Source organism: Adiantum capillus-veneris, chromosome 9, assembly GCF_014529385.1.
Source record: "Adiantum capillus-veneris isolate H3 chromosome 9, ASM1452938v2, whole genome shotgun sequence".
In the NCBI taxonomy this organism is placed as follows: domain Eukaryota; kingdom Viridiplantae; phylum Streptophyta; class Polypodiopsida; order Polypodiales; family Pteridaceae; genus Adiantum; species Adiantum capillus-veneris.
Genome location: NC_140939.1, coordinates 101280469 through 101291198, shown reverse-complemented (window position 1 = coordinate 101291198; position 10730 = coordinate 101280469).

The following is a 10730-nucleotide window of genomic DNA, read 5'->3' as shown; positions in this document are numbered from 1 at the left end:
GTGTCCACCCTTCTTCTTCTTGAAATTGTGCCTTCAACCCTTAATTACAAGTGGTGTGGAGGTGTGGTGCTCATCTTTTGTGCATGGTGATGGTGATGATGATGGTGTTGTGATTATGTGATTCGGGTTCATGCTACAAGCATGTAGCACAAGAGTGTGTATGGATAGGTGTGTGTGAGTGTGTATCTCCCCCCAAGTGAGCTCTCATGGCCTCCTTATATAGGGAAGGAGGGAAGGATTTAGCAATATTTCTATTTGAGGTGAGTGTCCCACTTTGGTGACTAGGAAAATGGGGTGCATGTGACTGTGGCTCCCATCTTGTCTCCTCATTATTTAAAATACCAGAGTCAATAGAGAGAGAAGAAGAGAGAATGTGGGTAGGATGTAGAGGATAGGAAATATTTACAATAGTCTAGCTTTGGATAGACATAAGCTTATTAGGGAGAGAAGAGAGAGGTAAGAAAATTATAAGAGAGGTTGTCGAAGGTGGATATTTGTTGATGAGGATGGATCTTCCAAAAATGGTGATAGAATTACTCTAGACTAGCCAAGACCTCATTAAAAGAGCCTTGTCTCTTATAATCATGCTTGAAGACTTGTAGAACCATAGCCATTCTAGAAGGAAGAAAAGTGGGGATGGCCTGTGTCACCATTACACGAGAAAACTGGGGTCCACTACAAAAATCATATCTCCGTGTTCATAACTCCAAAAATTCTGAAAAAAAATTGAGCTAAAAGTTGAGATCACGAGCTACATCTTTCATGTTGAACGCTCCTTCAGATTCGGGGTTCTTCTTTACTTAAAAAATTCAACCAAATAATGTATTATTTGTGGCTGCAAAAGTCTTTTGGTGGTCCCCTTTGAGTGGACTTCTCTCTTGCCTTCAAGTGTAAGCTCCTTCATGTGTATGAAAACATGAACTAGAGTGTTGAAAAGATTGGCAATCATCTAGATGGAGGTATTATTGAAATTTGAAAGTGGGGTTGAGGTTTGAAAATGAAAACTAGTGAATAAAATATTTGGTGGAGTGAAATAATATACATACATGGAAAAAATATATTAGAAAATACTAGAATATATATATTTAATATTTTTAAGGTCAAAAGAGAGATCAACAAAGAAAGCTTACTTATTATGCTACATCGTGATTGATTAGCATAAGTATTATTTATTTAATAAAGGCTAAAACGTTAGTGAAAAAGAAAGAAAAAATCAAAAGTAACTTATATAATGGGAAATATTTTGATAAAAGAGAAAAAAAATATGGGGGGTTCCCATGCATGGAAAAGCATGCCTCACCAAGAAGGCTCCCACCCGGGGTGGAAATCGCCTTCAGTGGACTCGAGTCTTGAGTTGGTGAGAACAAGCAAAGAAATAAAAAATATATTTGGCTAGTTAACCCTAAACCATGAGTGTCATAGGTTTATTTTTTTTATTTGCAGGCATGGCCATCCTACAGCTACCCTTCTCACGTTCCTTCACCGGTCGTAGATCCAAACTTACAGCGGGCTCTCTCTTTACAAGACCAGTACCTCCGAGAGACAAAAAATTTGTTTGGTTGCTACACTCCACAGCAGCTTGCGAGCTACGGAATTTATCTGTAGACTACACCATGGGAGAGTCAGGGAGGGACTCCTTCCCTACAAAGCCTCGCACCAACGACACCTCAGTTTACAGCCCCTTCTTATCGTCCTACTCCCCTTCCATCACAGGGTCCGACTACCCTTCCCACCTCCTAAAGAGGGAAAAAATGCCCCGGCGGTCCTAGTGTGTTCACACACATCACTACCACATGTATATGGTAACAAATCCCCCCTGGAGTGATGCGGTGAACGAGAGCTGGCACATGAGTAAAGGGAAGTGCCATGCCCTGAGGACAGGATCAGTCCACAAAGGGGAGTAAGCCCAAAGCTTTGCAGAAAGCTTCAAGCTTCTCACGAGACAATGCTTTTGTGAAAAGATCTGCAAGGTTGTCCTGTGTTGGCACATAAGCCAAGATGATCTCTCCTACTGAGAGCCTCTCCCTGACATAGTGGTAATGCACCTCAATGTGCTTTGTGCGAGCATGAAAAACTGGGTTCCTCACAACTGCCAATGCGCTCTGACTATCAGTGTAGATAGTGTTGGCAGTGTCATGTCCAACACCCAAATCAGCCATAAGGCGTCTGAGCCATACACACTCAACCGTAGCTGTGAAGACTGCCCTGTACTCAGCCTCACAACTCGAAGTGGCCACAGTAGGTTGCTTCTTGCTCAACCATGATATACATGAACTGCCAAGCATGAAACAAAAACCACTTGTGGACACTCGTGTGTCAAAACAACCAGCCCAATCTGAGTCTGAAAAAGCATGTAAGTCTGGCGGCAATGATCCCCCCTTGGGATAAAACAAGCCAAGATGTAAAGTGCCACTAAGGTAGCGGAAAATCCTCTTGACAGCCTGCCAATGCTTAGACCCTGGGCTATGCATAAATCTGCTGACCTGTGAGACTGCAAACTGAATATCCGGCCTCGTGTTGCATACATAAATGAGGCAGCCAACAACAGTTTGGTAAAGAGTGACATCAGCAGGATCACCAGCATCATGTAGACTCAACTTCAAACCTGTTTCCATGGGAGTGGCAATAGGTTTGCAATCCTCAAGTCCAAACTTACATAGCAATGTCTCTATGTAACTTTTCTGACACAAGGCAATACCACCATCACACTGCTTAAACTTGAAGGAGTACGAGCGGAAGTGCGACGCGAGAGAAAGTGCGAGAAGAAGAGCACGACGATATGGTGAACTCGCTCTACTGTAATGTGTAGAGGATAGTGAGTTCTTATTAGGTTTTTACAAAAGAATATGTGTACATACCTGGCGGCCCGCCCACTTACCTGGGCGACCACATTGGGCTTTATACCCCAACAACCTCCCACTTAAAGTCCAATGTGGTACTTTAAGTGTGAGAGAAGCTACTATACAAGCTAATATACAAGAGATGTAGAGAAGTGATGTACTACCCTACACCTAACTGCTTGCGAAAATGCGCAAAGCTCTCTGAGGGAAGTCCTTTTGTAAGTAGATCAACAAGATTTTCTGTGGTGTGAACTTTGACAAGCTGAAGTTGCTTATCCTCGAGCATTTCCCTGATGAAATGATACTTCACATCCAGATGCTTTGTCTTTGAGTGATAAACTGGATTGCGAGCCAATTGTATAGCACTTTGACTATCACAATATAACACAGGCATCTCTTCTTTAATTCCCAAATCTGTTACTAGTCGATTAAGCCAAATTGATTCTTTGCATGCCTCTGATGCTGCAACATATTCAGCCTCTATAGTAGACTGAGTAACACAATCTTGTAATCTAGAACGCCATGATATTGCTCCACCAGCCAATGTAAAGACATACCCTGACGTAGACCTTCGGTTGTCTAAGTCACCTCCATAATCTGAGTCTGTAAAACCCTTTACACTTAGCTCCTGACTCCCATAGCATATACGCATACTCTTTGTAGCTTTCAGGTATCTAAATATTCCTTTCACTGCCTCCCAATGTTTCTTGCCTGGGTTTGACATGTATCGACTTACTACTCCCACTGCAAATGCAATGTCTGGGCGAGTAGCAATCATTGCATACATCAAACTACCCACTGCAGACGCATATGGAATCTTATCCATTTCAGCATGTTCTTCCTCAGACATAGGACAATCTTGTTTGCTAAGTTTCACATATGATGGCAATGGAACACTCAGTGCCTTTCCCTTCTCCATATTGAAATGTTGCAAAACCTTGTCAATATACTCTGTTTGAGATAACCAAATCAACTTCTTTGATCTATCTCTCTCAATGCGCATACCAAGTATATGACTTGCCTCACCCATGTCTTTCATGTCAAACGATTTTGCCATCTTTGACTTCAAAGCTGAAATTTCTTCCAAGTGCTTGCCAGCAATCAACATGTCATCCACATACAAAATAAGGATCAGCCAACTGCCATCCTTAGCCTTCTTTGTATATAGACAGTGATCGAACTCACTACGTTTGTAGCCTTGAGAAAGCATAAACTTGTGGAATTTATGGTACCATGCCCTTGGTGATTGTTTTAAGCCATAAAGACTCTTTAACAACTGGCATACCCAATCTTCCTTACTTTTCTTTGGTCCTTCCCCTGACAACTAAGGCTGTTCCTTTGCCTTTGTCCATTGTCTTTCTATTGGTTTCTTCAGTAAGCAGACTTCCTTCTACACCTGCTATGTTCAAACCATCTGTAGGTGCAGAATTACTCAAAGCTGTGCGAAAAGTGTCCCAACTTTCCGGCAATGTGATGAACAGGAACAGAGCTCTAACAGGTTCATCAAACTTGACACCTTGAGCTGACAACTGACTGTAGATTGTGTTGAATTCATTCAGATGATTGGACATAGGTTTCCCTTCTTTCATCTTCAAGTCAACAAGCTTCTTAAGCCAGTATACCTGTGAAGCTGCACTCTGCTTCTCATAAAGATCACTCAGCTTTAACCATGCTTGATAAGCCGACATCTCGTCTGCTACATTGCAGTAAACGCTTTCTGCCAAAGTCAGCATAATGGTAGAAAGTGCCAATTCATCCATTTCGCTCCATTCATCTTCGTCCATATCTTCTGGTTTTATCCCCTTGAGCTTTATAGGTTTTATCTGCTTCTTTTGTACCAACACGTGCCAAATCTGCTTCTTCCACAATGGGAAATTGGTTCCATCCAGCTTCTTGATATTGTAAAGAGCATTGTCCTGTGATCCAGCCATAGCTACGCTTCACAGTGGTTTACTTTCCTGGGAAAAATTCGGCAGAGTTTCCCCTGTAAACTGACCTCTAAACCAATATCAACCTGTCAAATGAACCAAGAAAGCTTCACATTCTCCATAAATTTTGGCAGAGTCTCCTTTGTAAAATGGCTCTGGTGTACTCAAAAACAGACCAAAAAACAGCTCAAAAAACAATGTCTCTCTGACACTGTAAGCTGCGGGTAAACCTGTCCTGCACCTGTACTGTCTCTCACTGTCCTGTCACTGTCCTGTAAGCATAGACTGTGACAATGCCTCAACGGCAGTAAAGCAAAGATGCAATCCCAACTGTCTAACTCACAGTCAATACATCCTAGCTGCCTATCTAAGGGTGCTCGAGGGATCTCTCCAAGACCCGTATCACCGAAAGGATCTCAACATTCGAGAATCCCCCAGCTCAATAAAACCTCACTCGACCCTCAACAAAGGCTGCAGTAAATCTGATAGTACATAGACTTCCCACAAAGTCATACATCCACAAATTTCCCACTATATGCTGTAACCGCTGCGGCGGTTGTTTGCTGCGTGACTCACAGCCAACAAACCCTCAACAAACATACATCATCTCTGACAATACATCCCATGTGGAAGTACCTGCAATGTCAGGATGAAATCTGGAATATCAAGCAGCAAACACAAGCTACCTGATGAACTAGTGGATGTCGCCTACAGTCTGTGTGTAGATGCGCCCGTGTTGTATGTGACACGCCTCCAAGAACTGTGAGCCGTCCTTCGATGTGTAGACAACCACAAATCAACACTCTGGGAGTGTCGATATCCTCAGCACCTGCAGTCGTAGGCAAAAAACCCCAAATTTGCAGAGTCGGATCTGCACCCGCTGAGACCACATAGTCGAAAATGGCCTGCGCAGACCTTTGTCGAAGCCGAACGGTGGCCGAGATGACCTCAGAATGATTTGGGGCCGCATCTTCGCCTGTCGAATTTCACTCCAATCTGAGCTGGTGACTCTAGCCTCCTCCAGTGTGCCCCGAGCCTTGATCTGAGCTCTAATACCAGTTGAAGGAGTACGAGCGGAAGTGCGACGCGAGAGAGAGTGCGAGAAGAAGAGCACGACGATATGGTGAACTCGCTCTACTGTAATGTGTAGAGCATAGTGAGTTCTTATTAGGTTTTTACAAAAGAATATGTGTACATACCTAGTGGCCCGCCCACTTACCTGGGCGACCACATTGGGCTTTATACCCCAACAAAACTGTATACCCAAATAATGATGCAACAGCCCCAAATCTTTGATCTTGAAAGTAGCATTCAAATCATCCTTAAATTCAGCAATATGTCTCTCATTTGGTCCAGTGATCAGCAAATCATCAACATAAAGAACCACAATGAAAAGTACATCACCCTCACGCTTTACATACAATGTGCTTTCTGTTGGACTGTTACGAAAGCCTTGTTTGACCAAATGAGTGTCAGCTTTCTCATACCAAGCACGAGGAGATTGCTTCAACCCATACAAAGCCTTGTTACATTTGTACACTTTGTCCTCTTGTCCTTTTATGACAAAACTGCGAGGCTGCGTTACATAAACTTCCTCAAATATGTCACCATTCAAGAAAGCAGTAACAATGTCTGATTGATGTACATATTCCCAACCAAAATGAGCTGCCAATGCACATAGAAAACACACAGTAGTCATACGACAAGTGGGAGCAAAAGTCTCTTCATAATCTATGCCTTTTTGTTGTGCATAACCCTTTGCAACAAGTCGAGCCTTATGGAGATCGATCTCACCATCCGGCTTGCGTTTCAACTTGTAAACCCACTTCGTACCAATGGCCTTTTTGCCAGGAGGCAAATCACATAAAGTCCATGTGTCATTTTCTATAAGTGCATCATATTCTGATTGCATGGCAGCCATCCAATTTTCTGAATTTTGTGCTTCATCAAAAGTCAGAGGCTCCTCAACATCATGTAAGCTAGACACAACCAAAGCATAACAATCTGATGCATAAGATGCATGGCGAGAGCCTGAACGAGTACAACTAGACAAAGGTGCATCCAATTTACTGTCATGCAAAGTGTGCACCAGCCATTTTGGCATACCTCTAGCCTGCTCATTTTCAGCCCTTTCCTCATCAAGTACATCATGTACATCTGCATCAGTAATAGGCTGATCTAAAACATTTTTAGAAACCCCCATAGGCTGTACATTTGCCTCATTGGAACTTACATTCGTATTTCCACCATGAAAAGAGGCAACAAAGTGTCATAAATGTCCTCTGAGCTTACATTATTGTCTCTAGTACATGACAGCAAGGGCTGAACAGAATCTTCAAAAAACACTACATCCCGTGAAACCAGAATACGTTTAATTTGCGGATGATACAACCTGTAACCTTTGCTTTCAGCACTATAACCAACAAAAATACATTTCACAACCTTATGATCCAATTTTTTGCGCTGCACTTGTGGCACCAAAGCATATGCCAAACAGCCAAAAACACGCATGTGCTCAATAGAAGGCTTTCTATCATGCCATACTTCATATGGAGCAATAGACTGCAAAGCTTTCGTAGGACACCTGTTAAGTACATAAGTGGCACACATGATGGCCTCAAGCCAAAAAGAATGCGGCAAAGCTTGACTTTTAACCATACATCGTGCCATTTCCATCAGTGACCTGTTTCTCCTCTTAGCAACACCATTTTGCTGAGGTGTATAAGGCACTGTACATTGGTGTTTTATCCCACGACTAGCCAGAAATGCATTAAATTCATGAGACATATAGTCCCCCCCTCGATCGGAACGGAGGGTGCCCATAGTACATTTCGAGACATTTTCAACCATAGCCAGAAATTGTTTGAAGCACATAAAAACTTCGGACTTCGCTTTAAGCGGAAATACCCATGCATGCATGGAGTAATCATCAATGAAAGTCCCGAAGTACAGGTAATTTCCGAAGGACGGAGTTTGCATGGGCCCACAAACATCACTATGCACAAGCTACAACCTGCATGTGGCCCGAACTGAACCATCCTTTGGAAATTTAGAACGCTGCATCTTACCCAAAATATAGCCTTCACAAACATGTTTGACAGGTGCTTCAAGAGGCGGCAAAGAAGCAACCATATCAGATTTCTACAAACGCAGCAAACTGGAAAAATTCAAATGACCAAAACGTGCATGCCAAAGTTTTGCATCTGAAATAGCCCTTGAATCTGCAATAGCATTTGCAAAATTTTGTCCACACTTGTCATACAAAGTGAGCTTATACAGCCCACGGCACAAAAGGACAGATACAACAATTTCATCACCAAAACTGAGATCATGAACTGTACATCTGTCATCCACAAATTTGACTACAAGTCCAAGTCTAGAAAGTGCAGATACAGACAAGAGATTCTTCTTCATCCCAGGTACATAAAGTGCATCAACAAGTGTGAAGGAACTGCCATTAGCAGCAGTGAGCACAATCTTTCCAACTCCCTGAACTGGATAAGAGGCGTTGTTGGCACAAGTGACTGAATTCCTATGAGGGACTGACTCAAGAGAGGTAAACAATTCACAATGTGAGGTAATGTGCTTTGTAGCACCACTGTCCAAATACCACACATGTGAATCTGTAGCAACTGACAAGCATGCATCATGGACAGCTGGATTGTAAGTGCACTCTGCGCTAAAAGCCCATTCTACATCAACATCAGCATTACAGTCTCCTTTAAGAAGACTCAACGATGGGTACATTTGTAGTGGAACAAGCATTTGCAGTGGATCCACCCTCTTTCTTCTTAGCCTCTTTGGTCTTCCACTTAGGAAACGACTTGATCAAGTGATCATTGGCTTTAAAATAATGGCAACGCATCTTCTTTTTGCCCCTATCACCAGAATTTCCAGACGAAGTGCTGCCAGGAGAAGCATTAGGAACAGAATTTTTGCCACTGTCAGCAGAACCATAAGAAGTGGCTGCATTACTGTTACCAACCTTTCTTTGAGAAGCAATAAAAGCCTATTCAACTGCACGCTGCCTAGTCCTGTTTTTTTTTGAAAGTGACTCTTGCAACAGCAATGGCATAATGCATCAAACTTGACAACTTCACGATTTCCTTGGGTCATCAGTCTCCAAGTACTAGCAAAAGTCTGGTAGGAATCTGGTAAGGCATTAAGAACAGTCTACACAAGGGAACTGTCTGAAATGACTTCACCTGCTGAAATAAGATGCTCATTGATATCCTTGACACTAGCAAGGAAATTGTCCATATCATCTTCCTCATGCATAATCTTCGACTCCAACTCTTTACGCAGCAAAGCAATTTTAGCCTCATTGCGGCTTGCATAAAGACCTGCTAAAATATCCCAAGCTTGTTTTGCAGATTTTGCTGAACGGATGTGAGGAACAATGGTGCGCTTCACAGACAACGCAATCAATGCATGAGCCTGTGCATCCTTAACATCCCAACGAGCTTGTTCTGCCGTAGGCAAAACAACTCTAACAGCTACAATCCTTGCAACAAGACCTGCAACATCCTCAACATTGCCTACATCCTCAGAACCAGGACGTACATCAATGCCCTGCACAATGTTCCAGACACCCTTTGACACAAGAACATGTTGCATCATATAAGCCCACATAGGGTAGTTGTCCCCATCCAACCTGTCTTCAGCAGCAAACATCTTGAACACATCTGTGTTGTTGTTGTCAGCCATGGTAAAAGCTGCACCTGATGTGATAACTGCCCGAAAATAGGAGAAACGGAGCGGGAACAACCTGTGCTATATAGCACACACAGTAGAAGACTATAAGGCATCTGTTATGCAAAAAACGGCACTGACAGAAATTTTGCACAAAATGACAAAATAGCCTGTGCAATACTGCCTGTAGTGGAAACGGAGGCCGAAATGAGCGCAAATCAAAATTCTGAGCAGACCACACTCATCGAACCTCCCCAAAATTTTTGTCGACCTGCGAACGCTCGCCAAAGCTCACTGAAATCGGAGAAAAAGAGCAGGCGTGTGCTGTAGCAGCTGGCGACTAAGCCCGGGAGGACGTGACCTGCTCTGATACCAATTGTTGGAATTAGGGTTGCAGAGAAACACACACAGTTTGGAGAAGACGAAGGAAGCTCAAGGCACACAATAGAGAGTGTGTTACTTAGTGTGCAATGGAAAGATAGATAGCCCTAGAGTGATGGGCGTATATACAATGCACGGGGGAAAAAACCTCCTAAAGAGGGAAAAAATGCCCCGGCGGTCCTAGTGTGTTCACACACATCACTACCACATGTATATGGTAACAAAGAGGAGAGAGGAAACATTGAGTGGGTGGAGCTCCATCAAGATACATATTCTGCAACTTTTTATTCTTGTATCTATGTAATAAGAATAAAATGTGTTTGTATGGTTAAGCATTGGTTGTCTAGACATGGCCAAGCACATTGGGCATATAACCCAACAATCTTGGACAAGCATGCAAGGTATATCAAGTTTGGATATCTGCCCAATCTCCATAAGCACTTGACAGTGTGCAAAATTCTTAGAGGGTAGATCTTTGGTTAGTTGATTAGCATGGTTATCATGTGTAACCGTTTGTGTAAATGACTAACATGAAAAACAAGATGAATGCATGAATGTGTTGAAAAATCCAATTTGTAAGCACGCTCATCAACCGTCTTAAAATTTTTGAAAGGACCACAATATCGTGGTGAAAGCTTAGGGGCAATTCTAGTTTTGAGACTTTTTGAATGTTCTTGAACCTTCAAAAATACAACTCTCCTTGCATGCAAAATAGTTGTTGGTGTTTTTCATCTCCAAACCTTTTGTAATGATCTTGAGATTTCCTAGAATTTCTCTTAACAATACGTAACATATAAAAATTTTCTTGTGATAAATATTTAGCCAAATGTATGGGCTCATTGGCTAGAGTAATTGGAGACCAAGGTTGATAGCCATACAGAAGTATAAA